Source organism: Tupaia chinensis, unplaced genomic scaffold (genome assembly GCF_000334495.1).
Source record: "Tupaia chinensis unplaced genomic scaffold, TupChi_1.0 Scaffold144029_1, whole genome shotgun sequence".
NCBI classification, from domain to species: domain Eukaryota; kingdom Metazoa; phylum Chordata; class Mammalia; order Scandentia; family Tupaiidae; genus Tupaia; species Tupaia belangeri.
In genome coordinates this window covers 27,989-42,596 of record NW_006203881.1, presented here as the reverse complement: position 1 = coordinate 42,596, position 14,608 = coordinate 27,989, and the positions used below count along the sequence as shown (strand labels likewise).

General features: G+C 38.4%; 2 pseudogenes; both read right to left on the bottom strand.

The window, feature by feature from the left end:
* Positions 1–4,697: 4,697 nt before the first annotated feature.
* LOC102484891 (heterogeneous nuclear ribonucleoprotein D-like pseudogene) lies at positions 4,698–5,874 on the bottom strand (annotated as a pseudogene).
* A 3,701-nt stretch (positions 5,875–9,575) lies between these two features.
* LOC102484463 (serine/Arginine-related protein 53 pseudogene) lies at positions 9,576–10,576 on the bottom strand (annotated as a pseudogene).
* Between the last annotated feature and the right edge of the window lie 4,032 nt (positions 10,577–14,608).

The following is a 14,608-nucleotide window of genomic DNA, read 5'->3' as shown; positions in this document are numbered from 1 at the left end:
CCCTGGCCTCCCTGGCCTCCCTGGCCTCTCAGGCCTTTGCTGATCTTTGGGTGGGGCACAGTCCACTCCTCCACAGCCATGATAGGAGGAGGAACAGTGGTCATGCCCAAGGGACCCTCAGGGAACTTCCTGGGCACTACTCCAAACAAAGTTAGGTTTTATTTTGTTTTTAGATTTTGCTATAGGGCACATGCACTTGCCACTAAAGAGAGGCAGAAAGAGGAGAGAGAGAGAGAGAGAGAGAGAGAGAAGAGAGAAAATGAGAAAGCACTCTCCAAGAGATATGACCAAGCCACAATTCCCTTGTCCACCATTCTCTTTGTGAGATTTTGGGTAGTCATACACACATGTCTGGTTTACTTTTTAGGTCATCCATTCAGGTAACTGAACCATGCAGTTGACCATGTGGGATCCAGCACTTTCACCATGCCACTTGTAAGCACAGCATTGTTTATTTTCAAAAAATGTTTTGAAGTGGCCAGCAGGTGATCAAGGTCCTGGACTCCCCCATGACCAAACAGTATCTGGACCCAATGGCTTATAAATTACACTGTGTGTGTGTGTGTGCGTGCCCAAAACCCTGAGAAGAGAATCGAGAGGAAGAAATTGTGACATGTCTATTCCTCCTGAGTGGTGATTTCTCACTTTCCCTCTCTGTTTCTGTCTCTTTGACAAGCACATGTTTCTTATGTACTCCCTCATTTTAAAAAAATGTTTCAAAGTTTATTCTTTTCATGAGTAAAAGACACAAAGAGCAAGAGAGAGAGAGCCATATTTAAAGAAACAGGTACTGATGACACTGTCTCCACATATTATTGAGACACCTTCAGTCACAGCCAGCCCCAGATTGTAGGTACAAGTATGACAAGTACATCAGGGAGTTCTCTAAACCTTTCCAGGTGCCTCAACTTAGCAGTGTCATGTTTTATCACTTCACATTTGTTATTTTTGTCTCAGAAAATGGCCATTCTAATGGAGGTTAAGTGAAACCTCACTGTAGCTTTGATTTATATTTTACTGGTAATTAGTGATGTTGAATATTTTTTTCACATACTTCGCCATTGAATGTCTTTTTTAGAAATGTTTACTCATGTTTTGACTTAATTTTGTAATCAGGGTTTTTTTCCTCAGTTGGGTTTATTGATTTACTAATATACTCTGAAAATTAATCCTTGAATAGATGAATAGATCCAAAGTACTTTTACCCTCTCCTACAGGGTATCTCTTCTAGTTGGTAAATTTCTGTTCAGAATCATTTTACTTTGCTATAATAACAGTTGTATAATAACTTTTTGCTTTGTTTCCTCTGATTTTTAAAACTCCTTCAACAAATCTTTGCTCAGACCAATATCTGAGACATTTTCCTTTATTTTTCTTCTGTAGTCTTGTTATTTGTCTTACATTTAAGTTTGTAATATGTTCTTTCTGAAATAGATATTGACTATTTTCAGCACCATGTTGAAGTACTGTTCTCTCCCCAGTCTATGATCCTTGCATCATTGTTGAAAATCAGCAGCCAGGAGATGGTGTAATGGTTGAGAGCACTGGATGTCCACATGGTTGACTGCAGTTTAAGTCCAAGGTTCTGTTTTTCTTTTGTCAAATTAAAAATAAGTAAAAATAATCGCATATAATCTACCATTATTAAGCCAGGAGGATATAGAAAGCCTGAATAGTTTCTGCATGGCAAAAGCCACAATAATTAGTGTGAATCAAAAGCCCTCAGAATGGGAAAATATTTTTGTAAACTATGCATCAGATAAGGGACTGATAACCAGAATACATAAGGAACTAAAAAAGCTGTTTGGAAAAAAAGATGATGAACCCTATTAAAAGATAGGAGGAGTTGAAAAGAACACTCACTAAAGATGACATATGAATAGCCAGAAGACATATGAAAAAATGCTCAACATCCCTCATTGTAAGGAAAATGCAGATCAAGAAAACAATGAGATACCACCTATCCCCAGTCAGAATGGCAAAGATTAAAAAAAAATATGATAAGTGTTGGTGGGGATGTGGTGAAAGAGGAACTCTCTTACACTGCTGGTGGAAATGTAAATTAGTCCAACCACTGTGGAGAACAATTTGGAGATTCTTCAAAAATATACAAATAGAACTGCCATATGATCCAGCAATCCCATTTCTTGGCATCTACCCAAAGGACAGAAGAATTTCTTATTGGAAAAGTGCTTGCACATCAATGTTTATTGCGGCACTTTTCACGATTCCTAAGACATGGAATCAACCCAAATGCCCTCGTATGGCTGAATGGATTGAAAAACTGTGGCACATATACTCTATGGAACACTATTCAGCCATTAAACACAACAAAACCCTGGCTTTTGACAGAAAGTGGAAAAATATGGAAGATTTACTGCTGAGTGAAGCAAGCCAGGCTATGAAGGAGAGACTCTGTGTATCCCCAGTTAATATATACCGAATGTCCACACTATATAACTGAAACTGACGGGCTAACGGATGTACAAATACAAGAGGTGGATGTGAACGCCAGATGTGTTGTGTGTGGAGGAGTGGGGCCTGGGGAAGAACATTTGGAGGAGGGATACAAAGACAGCATTGTTGAGACAGAAAGGTAGTGTTGTTATATTTTGATCAACTCATCCAGGGAGAAATGTTCTTATATTGAAATGATCACCTTGTAAGCTAAATAATGTGATTGAATGTATTAAAAAATGTAAAATAAATAAATAAATAAATAAATGAAAATGAAAAAAAAGAAAGCCTGAATAGGCCATAACAAACCAGGAGATTGAATCAGTTATAAATAACTTCCCAACAAAGAAAAGCCCTGGTCCTGAGGGTTCACCTCTGAATTCTATAAAATGTTTAAAGAAGAATTAAGTCCCATTCTGCTCAATTATTTGTAAAGATCCAAAAGGGTGAATCTCTCCCTAATTGATTCTACAAATGCTTCATCACCTTTATCCTTAAAACAGATAAGGACAGGACAAGGAAAGAGAACTATAGACTGATACTTCTGACAGCACACAGAAATAAGAGTTCAAAAACTAAGAAAATGGCCAAGTTAATCATAGGGACAAGTCTGGAGTTGAATATTATATCCCAAAATTTATTCGGAAAGATCGAGCCACAACAGAAGATAGATTAAGTACATGAGACTGAACTGGTGAAATAGCATTCTGTGACTTTTGACTAAAACATTGCTGCTTTTCTTCTAAGCTTTGTTTTCTGGTTTTAAGAGTTTTTGTCCAGTCTTGAGCTGTCAGTAGGTTCGTGTACCTACTATTTGAACAGAATACTAACATATTTCCAGGCTTTAAGATTTAAGCAAATTTACTTAGCAATTCAAAACTGCTTTTCTTAGAATTACCAGCTGAACTTGCTATTGAAAGTAGTTAGATTATTTAAGAAATTGTGTGATCAATAAAATGTGGGGGGATAAGGAATGTAAGACAACTGTAGACACCAGAGATAGTGTGAGAAGAGAATGAGAAAGGGCAGAGGGTCAGATATAGGTGTAAATATATATATATGTATATATGAAACTAGAAATGGAAAATTATTGATGATAACATGCATGATTAAGCCACTATGCAGTATATTCTGGATGGGAAATCACATTTTGTATGCTGTGATGATGCTTAGGGGGTGTAGGTAAATTAATTAATTTTTAAAAAGTTTCAGGAGGAAAAGAATCCACGAAAACTATTTTTCTTGAAATTAAAAAAAATGTATATTTGATAACTGTTGTAGGCTATATAGTCCCAGCTAGGTACTACTGTATAGTATTTTCATTCTACTCGCTGAGGTTTATGCCTAACATCAGACTTGTGTTCATGGATATGTATATATCAGCTGTGCTTGTTATTGGAAATATTTAGATTAATTAAGTTCATTAGTGAATCAATAAAATGGGGGGAAAGGCATAGAAAGCAACCATGGATAGCAGAGACAGGGTAGGAGGAGAGTGGGACATGGCAGAGGGTGAGAGATAGGAAATCAAGGCTGACAAAAAAAAGCAAAATATACAGGAAATAAGAAATGGAAAAGTGTTTGTTGATGAAAATACGTATGTTGATGTGCTTGATTGAGCCAGTATTGAGTGTATTCTAGATGGAAAATCTCATTTTGCATGCTGTAATGATGTATAGTGAATGAATGTAAATAAACAAATTTAAATTAAAAATGTATTTAAAAAATTTTTAAATTAAGAAAAAGAAAATGATGGAATGGGTGGGTGGAAGTGAGGGTGGAGTTGAGAGAGAATTTCAAATGCCAAAGGAGACATGCAAATTCCTAGACACAGAGAACATTTTGACAGCCATGAGCTGCGAATACAGCCATGAGCTGCGAAGGTCAGGGATTTGCTAAAGCAGAGGGCAGAGGGAAGATGTTAAATTTTATTTGTTGTTTCACATAAAAGTGTGTAATGGAAAAATAATTGTTCCTTGGCATATTTATTTAGTTATTTTAAATACTTATTTATTAAGTTTTATTTATTTATTTATTTCTAAATTTGCAATATGGTATGTGTGCTCACCAGAGAAAGACTAAGAGAGAGAGGGAAAGTGAGAAAGCAAATCTTCAGACCTGAGAATTGAGCTCCAGTTGGCCACATGGGAGCCAGCACCATAACCACTATGCATATTCCTGGTTTCTCCATATTTTTATTTTTTACAATCACATAAGTAAGAATTTATTTGAGATTTAACATGAAATCATACAAATAAAATTTGTATAAACACAAAATCCACATTGAGTCATAACACAGATAGCAAAGGACAAAGTAAAAACAAAGAAAACTAATTGGTGGCTATATACAGTTGGACACAGTTTGTGTCTTGTACACTATAAAGTCTTTTACAAAATAATCATCTTAGATCGACAGAAGACCAATCTTCAACGTCGTCCTGCAAGATGGGTTACTTTAACATCTCCTCCTGTTTTCTCCAATGTCCTCCTTTAGTATGGCTGATAATTGTGTTGGTGATTGCCACCCCCTCGAGAGGCCTTTCCATAAGTACTCTGTTGGCCACTGTAGTCTGCATATCCCTGTCCATATCCAGTTCCCATAGTTATACCCAGTATAATCATATCTGCCATAGCCACTATAGTTTTGATCACCATAGGCACTATTGTAATTTCCATATTCTTGATCATAATAGTTATTAAATCCTTGGTTCCAGTTCTGGCCCTGACCTCGGCCATGACCCCTAGTACCACCTGTTCCACCAGCTGCAGCACCTCTTCCTCCTTTTTGTTGTTGTTGCTGTTGTCTATATACCTCTTTGGGTTGTGCAACATTGATTTCACACTTCCCAGAACCAATTTGATGGTATCTGCTTTCTAATAATTTCTTTACTGGTTCTTCATCTGTATATGTGATAAAACAAAATCCTCTTTTTCATTTGTTTTTGTATCCATGGGAAGTTCAATGTTTTCAATCTCTCCAAAGGCTCCAAAATACTTTTGATTTGTTCTTCAGAAGTATCTGGGCTCAGTCCACCCACAAAAACCTTTTTGGGAGGTCCTTTCCCTTTTAAAGCTTTGGCCCTTTTGAGGTCTATCAACTTGCCATCCAGTTTGTGTTCTTTTAGTTCCAAAACCTTATCAATACTAGTAGCATCTCTGAAAAGCACAAATCCAAATCCTCTTGATCTTCCAGTGACTGGATCTGTTTTAATTGTGCAGTCTACAACTTCCCCAAATCGAGACAAATATTCAGTCAGATGTTCCTTGCTTGTATCCTAGCTCAAGCCTCCAATAAACATTTTACCGTCATCCTGCTGATTCTTGCTGGCGTTGATCTTGGATCCCTCCGCGAATTCCTCTATGTTGCTGTAATCGTTCATGTCCTCCATGGAGGCGGAACTGTGGCCCGGGGATGCTGGCGCGCAGTTCAGGTCAGGATAGCAGCAGCAGCGGAGCGTTGTATGGAACTTCCATATTTATTTTTTAAAGGAAGAAATTTTTTGCCATTTTTTAAATCCACAAAAAGTAGTATTTAATTCTCCTCCTGGACTCCATCTGAAAATACAGACACTAAGCAGCGATTCTGATGATGGTTTTTTTTTTTTTTTAGAAGTTTATGCCATGGGTCCCATATACTCTCCAGAGAGAGAAACAGAGAAAGTGAGGGAAAAAGTGAGAAATCACTCTCAAGGGAGAATGGTCATGCTGCAATCTCTTCTTCATTCTCTTCCTAGGATCTTGGGAATGCACACACACATCTGGTGTGATTTTCAAGCTATTGTGTCTGAGACTGTGCAGCCATATGGGAGTCCAGCAATGCAACCACTATGCCATCTGCTGGCCCCCTGATGATTTTTATTAGACAATGTGGTTGTAGTTCTTGGACTTATGAAACTCCCCAGTGCTTGTGTGAAGCAACTAAATAACCTGCAATGGGACCAGAGGCCTTAGGACAGTGACTTAGCTGAGGCCAGTCTTGACCCTGCAAAGGTTAGGAAAGGAAGGACCCTGGTGCATTCCAAGCAACTCCCTCACTTGTGTGTGACCTCCAACCACTCAGACAGCTACAGAAGGAGCTCCTCAGCCCTGGAAACCAAAAGACCAGGTACAGTTGTCCTGTGGATTCTTTCCTTTTGAGTTTGTAACTCTGGTCACCTTGTGGCAATATTCTGGACAGTCTTTGGGTCTGAACAACATACAGTCACTGAGTGAGAGTTGACTGTGTATGTAAAGAAAATCTCTAAGAGGCAAACTTACAAAAAGTTTCACCAGGACTGTCTGCTAGAGAAAAGGTTTCTGAACCTCACAATTTACTTAGGTAAGAACCTGCTGGTAGAAATGAAGATGATAAATGTGAGATTATTTCCATACATGAGGAGGTTTAGGAGGGCATTAGCTCCCAGAGTGAAATCCCTCATTTTCTGTCTCCTTACCAGGGACAGACCCACTCTGGGGCTTCATTTCAACATCAGAATCTGCATCCCAGCTTGGGAATATGTTTTATCATCTGGGTGTGGGTTTTCAGTGTGAACTGTGGGTGAACCAGGCTGGTGATCTAAGCAAGCACAAATGTGTGCTTTTATTCACTTTTTAATTTTTTTGCCATCAGGTATCTGTGCTTACTAGGCAGAGAGACAGAGAGTGGTAGAGAGAAATCACCCCCTTGGGTGATGGCCATATGACAATCCCTTATCCTTTATTTTTCTCTTGGGATTTCTGGCACACATAGACACAAATCTAGTGTGATTTTCAAGCTGCTTGGTCAAGGGGGCTTAAACCTCAAACAGTCATGTGTGAATCTAGTACCATAACTACAATGTCATTTGCTAGCCCCCACTTTTGATTCTAGTATACAACATTGCTGCCACATAATTAAAGCTTTTTTCTTATGAGCTGAAAGGAATTTCTGTAAAGCAAAATTTACAAAGAAAGAGAGTTTACTAGTCTCACAAAAGCTTTGTCTGATGAGAACTCTTTCATAGAAAGTTACATGCATTGTAACAATTTTACTAGTATAAAGACCTTTTTTTTTGAGAGGTTTTGGCTATAGGGTGCATGTGCTTGCCAGACAGACAGAGAGAGACAGAGAGACAGAAAGAGAGAAATCACCCCCTGGGGGGAGCGCCACACCGCAATCCCTTCTCCTCTATTCTCCTCTCAGGATCTTGGGCACACATGCACAAGCGCCCAGCATGAGTTTAAGCCACCGGGTCCAGGACTTGAACCAGAAGACCCTCTCTTTATTAGGGTCAGAAGATACATCTTTATTTCCACATAGGCATGCTGGTGGGTCTGGAAACAGCCCAGAGTCTGACCCTTAACTGATGCTAGCTCTGAAACCCATAAACTACATTTTTCCTTATACTTTTGCTTTATCATTCTTTTGGTCTTGACAGAGTTTACAATGGACAAGAGTAACAGAAGAGGATTTTGTGGAGATGGTAGAAGGGACAGGCTTGGGAAGAAAGTGCATTAACAGAAGATGTTCAAAGCAAGATCCTAGCAGAGATTATAGTCCATGTAACAGGATGTGTCACCAGCCCAAGGGAGATCATGAGCCTCAAGTTAGCTACAGAAAGAATGTCTTATGGGAAACAATCATTTAGAAACCTGATAAGTTACACCCTCTTACTCTTATATACATATATGGCAACTACCTATCTACACACACACACACACACACACACACAAACACACACTCACACACACATATTTATAGCAATCTAAATTTTATGCCCATATTTCACACATCACATAATTTTGAGGAGAATGGAGGAGAAGGGATTGTGGCATGGCTATCCCCCCTGGGGGGTGATTTCTCACTTTCTGTCTCTCTGTCTCTATCTGTCTGTCTGGCGAGCGCACGTGTCCTATAGCAAAAAACTCTCCAAAAAAGAATTTTAAAAAAAGAAAGAAAATTAGTAGATTGAAAAATGAGGTGTGAGTAAGCCTGGTCATGCTATCCAGAGTTCCATTTAAATCCCTGCACCCTGGAGGACATCAGGCTCTCTCTCTCCTGGCCTTTTTGTGCCATGGCTCAGGGAGAGAGATAGTCTCACAGAAGTTGAGGTCCAAGTGAGCCCCAGCTCTGCTCCAGCTAGTAGGGCAGAGTGGTTTCTGAGGTGTAGGGTCACACATGGAACACCTGGTGTGCTTACAGGCAGGCCTGTTGACATCTAAGACCACATCGCCCTGAGAACTTCCCTAGGCAAAATCAGTGCCACTGCCTGTACAGGGAAACTAGAAAAAAACTGAAATGAAAAAGAAAATTTTGCCACTGGGTGTCATACAGGTTGATGTCTGGGTGTTCTTGTGTGATTGACTTGCACTGGCCAGTTTACTTCTTGCAGTAGAGAGGCAGGTAGTGTATCCTATTGGCCTGCACTTGTGCCCAGCAACCATGATGGCTTCCCCATGTGTCTACAGGGCTGATCACTGATGCCTAGATTTTTGTAGTTCATCTCCTTCCTCACTATAAGAAAAACACACTCCAACTATGCCACAAAGGTGCTTTATTCCTATTTTCTTAAGCGAAGTTTCTCCACCAGTTGCTGGTGGTATGTATACTCCTAAATAAGATGCCGTCAGTCCACATTGGAACTTCCAGCCACACACCAGAAAGCTTGTTGTCTGTTGAGAGCTGTTAATACGCACAGATGTGTGCTGAGTCATGTTCATTTTGCCAATACTACTGGAGATCCCAAGTTTTCCAGGGCTATTCTGGGCTCAAACATTTACTAGGACTTACAGAACACAGGAAACCTGTCTAACTCATGTTTAAACAGACATATGTTTAATTCTTCTAGCAACAGTGTGTGATGTATTGCCAACTCAGGAAGGTCACTCAAACCTTGGTGGTCAGAATTTTTTTAATAGTGATTATGATCACCTTTATTAACAGTATAATATTTTCATGTATTTAAATTTGTACACTAGTTTTAATAATTGCAATGTTTGATACAGTTCAAATGAACTAACATTCAGGCCTATATGAGAGAAAAATTAAATTAACTTTTTATATAATCAGCTAAATTATTTTCTAAGAGTAAAAACTTAATATTGGGATTTAAAAACCTGAATATCTAATGTGTTTGTCAATTCAATCATATGTATATTACTTAAGCCACAGGACTGCCCATTAGACGTTCCTGTCAGAGAGCAATTAATGTCTTGTACTGCTTTTCCTCAGCTTCAGCTTTCTCAATAAACAAATTTGAATGGGCCAAAGAATTGTCATCTTGGTACTTGATAGCAGTAGGGATGCTGCTAGGGTCTATTTATTTTTCAGTACTGGGTGGGTCAATAACTACTAATCCTGGTTCAGATGCTGAAACTGTATGTTTCACTTCAGTAGATTCTACTGCCTTTTGACTTCTTTACTTGATCTGAACAAAACAATCTGCTGAACAAAAGAATCACTTTTAATAACTTAAATTTCTTTTACTCTTTTCACTTGCTCTACCAGGGTGGCTTGGTCTTCCTCTTTTCTTTTCTTTGCTTCTTTGTCATTTCTTCTTTGGTTTTTAATGCTTCATCAGCTTTTGCAGCAGCTTCAAGAACCAGCCATAGTCTGGCTTTGGCCTGTTCAGCTGTCAGCAGATGTTCTAATCCAGCTTTGATGTTTCCAGATTCTCCACATTTGATGTTATGTAATTCCTTGTCCTTGCCTTTCTCCTTCTCCTTTTCTCTTTGTCTATGCCTTTATGACAGTCTCTATACTGAGAGCAACTACAGGTTCTCCTGTGACTTGATCTCTCACTGCTTTGACTATGGGAATGTGGACAAGATCTCAACCTGGACTTTCTTGTTCTGCTTTTTGATCTAGACCTCTGAACCCTATAGGATTTCCTTTGTCCCTTTGAATGACTTTGACTTTTTTTCTTCTAGAGCCACAAGAAGAACTACTGCTTGATTGATGCCTGCATCTTCTATCATAAGACTGTGAACAAGGTTGGGGATCTATGGACCAAAATTTCTACTTTGATCTTGACTTCTTTCCACCATTTTTTTGGTTGTATGTTCTACTACCTGAAGAACTGCTTGAAGATGATGGTCTGTGATGTTTCTTTCTTTTCTTGCTTCTGCTCTTTTCTTCCATATCTGATGACCATAGTCCCATTTCTATAAGCTGGGTCTGGAAGTTCAGTCTTACACCTCTCATTGATGTGCAAGCACCATGGATATGGAAACATTTCTTCAGATCAGGGCACTACCAACATCTTCCAAAACTTGCTTCATTTTAAGCTTATTTTCATCCGGGTTCAGGTGTCAGGATTTTTATTGAGTGGTATCTGGTCTTGGGGTAAGATAACTTCATGGTTCATACAATGGTTGTGACTGTCTCTAGGCCCCAGAACTCAAATAGTTACATTGAGGCCCAGAGTCTCAGGCATAAGGAAATGTGATCAAGAAGGATATTCTAAGGACTCAGAGGTGGTCAGCCCAGAACGAAATTTTCAGGACAGGCCTTTGGAATTTGCTGGCTCTCATATTCTGGACTGCTGAGTTAAGCCTTCATCTTACAGTATTGTACAAGGGAGTGGGTCACTGGGGATCCCCTTAAAATTTTGCTCACTCTGTTCTGAAACTACTTGATCAGAAATGTGCTATAATTTATCCATGACTAATGGAGAGCAAAAAGTATTTTTTTTTCCTGTGTATGTGCAGCCTCACTCCAGCTCAACCTCACAGAGAAACACTGGTCAGCACACATGTCACACTGCCCATATGCATATTCTTCATAAATTATTTTTACTAAACACATGTTGATGTAAATAAAAACAATTTTATTCAGATTTTATCCTTTTTTGTTGTTGTTATAGGATGTGTGTGTGAGAGAGAAAGAAAAAGAGGGAAAGTGAAAAATTATACCCATAGGGTAGGGCCTTTCCATAATCCCTTCTCCACTCTCCTCTTGGGATTTTGTGCACACATGTCAAGCTTATTTCCAAGCTTCTAGGTTTGGGACTTGAACCCTGCACTTTCCATGACAGATCCAGCTGCCTTAGCCGACATGACACCTGGCTGGCTCAAAAAGTAACATTTTTAAAGCTTATTTATTTGTATGTCCCATGGGCAAGGGAGACCGAGAGACAGTGGAAGATAGAAACCACACCCACACCATGATCTTGATGCCATGATTCACTCCCCAGCCCCAACCAGCCCCATATATGGGGCACACATGAACCCAGTGTGCTCAGGTAGGGAATTCTCTCTGAGAATTCCTTGTATCTAAAACACTGCCTTTTACTTATTGAAAGACATTTTAGTGTAGTTCTAGTATATTATCAAATAAAGAATATTTTACTCTCAAATAAAAGACATTTTACATACTTTGTAAACTATTTGTAAAACCAAATGGTTTTGAAAACCAATATGTTGAGATTTAGTATTAAGTTAAATTTTACCTTTTAATGCTTTTTTAAAGAATTTTTAATTTTAATTATTATATTTTTTTATTTTAAAATTTGATCAGAGATAGTGAGAGAGAGAAAGCAAGCCACCAGTTCTGGGACCTGAATTATAGTTAAGCATGTGGGAGTCTAGTGCCCTAACCACCATGCCACATGGTGGCTCTTGAATTCTTCATTATCTAAGTAAGACTAAGTTATATTTCATAATTATCTCAGGCAACTGTTAAAAATCACATAAAAACTAAAATTCCAGTATATGTGTTATTGACAATGGTGCTTTTGACAACTTATTCGAAGGATTAAACTAAAGGAGATATGCTATCAGCATAGATTTGTAAAATATGTCATCTTTAGACTTAAAATAAGTAAAAGCCAAATGACAAATTGAAAAAAGAGTAAAGGGAGAAAGAAGAGTGAGATAAAAGAGAAAGAAAAAGAAATGAAAGAGAAATAAAGGAAATATTTCAGGAGCCATGTCCAAACCCAGATCAGGTCAGCCCAGAGATGCCTTCCAAGGCTTCTTTTTCTGTCTAGGGATCCTCCAACCTCCTGAAAGAGACTTAGGGACCTGTGAGATCCACCCAATAATGGGAACACTTGCACGATCATGGCCAGCCCAGGCATTCTACCCACACCTCCCTGACCTCCCAGCCCTTTGCTGATCTTTGCTGGGGCACAGTCCCACTCCTCTACAGCCACAGCAGAAAGAGGAACAGTGATCATGCTCAAGGAACTCGCAGGAAACTGTCTGGGTAGTCTTTGATAACAGGCATTGTTGCAAACAATTGACTCAGAATACAGTTAGGTTTTTTTAAAAAATCTTTTTGCTATAGGGCATGTGCACTTGCCACTGAAGGTAGCCAAAGAGAGAAAGAGACCCGAGAGAGAGAAAGAGACAGAGAGAGAAAGAGAGAGAGAGAGAATGAGAAAGCACCTGTTAAGGGATATGGGCAAGCCACAATCCCTTCAGCATCTTTCTCTTTGTAATATCCTGGGTATGTATGCACACATATGAAGTGCATTTTTTAAGCCATCGAATCAGGGACTTGAACCATGTAGTTGACCATGTGGGATCCACCACCCTCACCATGCCACCTGCTAGGTCAGCATTGTTTATTTAAAACAAAAACAAAAACCTTTCAGAATGGCCAGCAGGTGGTGTGATGGTTAAGGCACTGGACTTCAGCATGACCCATTATGATTTGAAGTTAATTCTGGAAACTTATAAATCACACTGAGAAGGTGTGTGTGTGTGTGTGTGTGTGTGTGTGTGTGTATGTAAGTGTGAGTTTGTGTGTGTGTGTGTGCCCAAAATCCTTAGAGGAGAAAAGAGTAGATGAGATTGTGATATGGCTAGGCCCCGAGTGGTGATTTCTCACTTTCCCTCTTGCTTTCTGTCTCTTCAGTGAGCACATGTGCATTATGGCAACCACCCCCCAAAAAAACCCACAAGACTGCTTCAAAGTTTATTCTTTCCATGAGTAAAAGAGACAAAAAAGGACTAGAGAGATCCATAGAGAAACAGGCACTCCCAAATTATCTCAACACATTATGTACCCCCAGCCTCATCCACACTGTGGGTACAAGTATGCCTAGTACACTCAGGGAGATCTTGAGATGTAAATTTTAAATCTTCCCAAGTAAGTTAACCTTGCAGGGTGTCATGTTTTATCACTTCACATTTGTTATTTTTTGCCTCACAGAAAACGGTAATTCTAACTAGGGTAAAGTGAAATCTCATTGTAATTTTGATTTATACTTTATTGGTAATTAGTGATATTGAGTATTTTTTCCACATACTTGGCTATTGAAAGTATTCTTTAGAAATGTTTATTCATGTCTTGATTTAATTCTGTAATCAGGATTTGGTTTTGTTTTCTTTTTTTGTTTTTGGTTTTATTGACATTCTTATAGACTCTGAATCCTTCACTAGATGAATAGATTGAAAATACATTGACCCTCTCCTGAAGCATGTCTCTTCATGCTGTTGATTATTTGCTCTGCAGAATCATTTTAGCTTGCTATAATATCATGTGTAAATTTTTTTTGCCTTTGTTACCTCTGATTTTCAGGTCTTCTTTTATAAATCTGTGCCTCTAAAAATACTGAAGTATTTCTCCTATTTTTTCTTCCACAGTCCTGTTTTGTGTCTTATATTTAAGTTTGTAATCTTTTAGTTTTTTTTCTGACATAGATAACCACTATATCCAGCACCATTTATTGAATTACTGTTCTTTATCCAGGCTATGTTGTTGGCATCACTTTTGAATTTCAGTGGCCAGCATGTGGCATAGTAGTTGAGAGCACTGGACTTCCACATGATGGACAGCAGTCTGAGTCCCAGACCATGGTGGCTTGCTTTCTCACTCTCCCTGACACTCTGTTCAAATTAAAATAAATTATAGTCATTAAAATAATAAAGTTAAATAAAGCAAGACCTTCCTAAAAAAGAAGGGAAGAAACAAACCAATAAATCAGCTATGGAAGTAAAGACATTATTTCTGACTATATAGAAATAAAATGCTTTTTAGGAGAACACAATATATACTAAATAATTAATAAAATTTTGCCATTAATGAATACCCATAATATAAGAAATACCCATTAATCTAAAATACCAATCATAGTTGAAAGTATAATTGTCAAAGATTAGATGCATACAATGATTGTTTAAAAAATGAATTTAAGAAGTTGGTTATTTTTAATTACTTTATAAGAATATAAAATCAATACCTTAT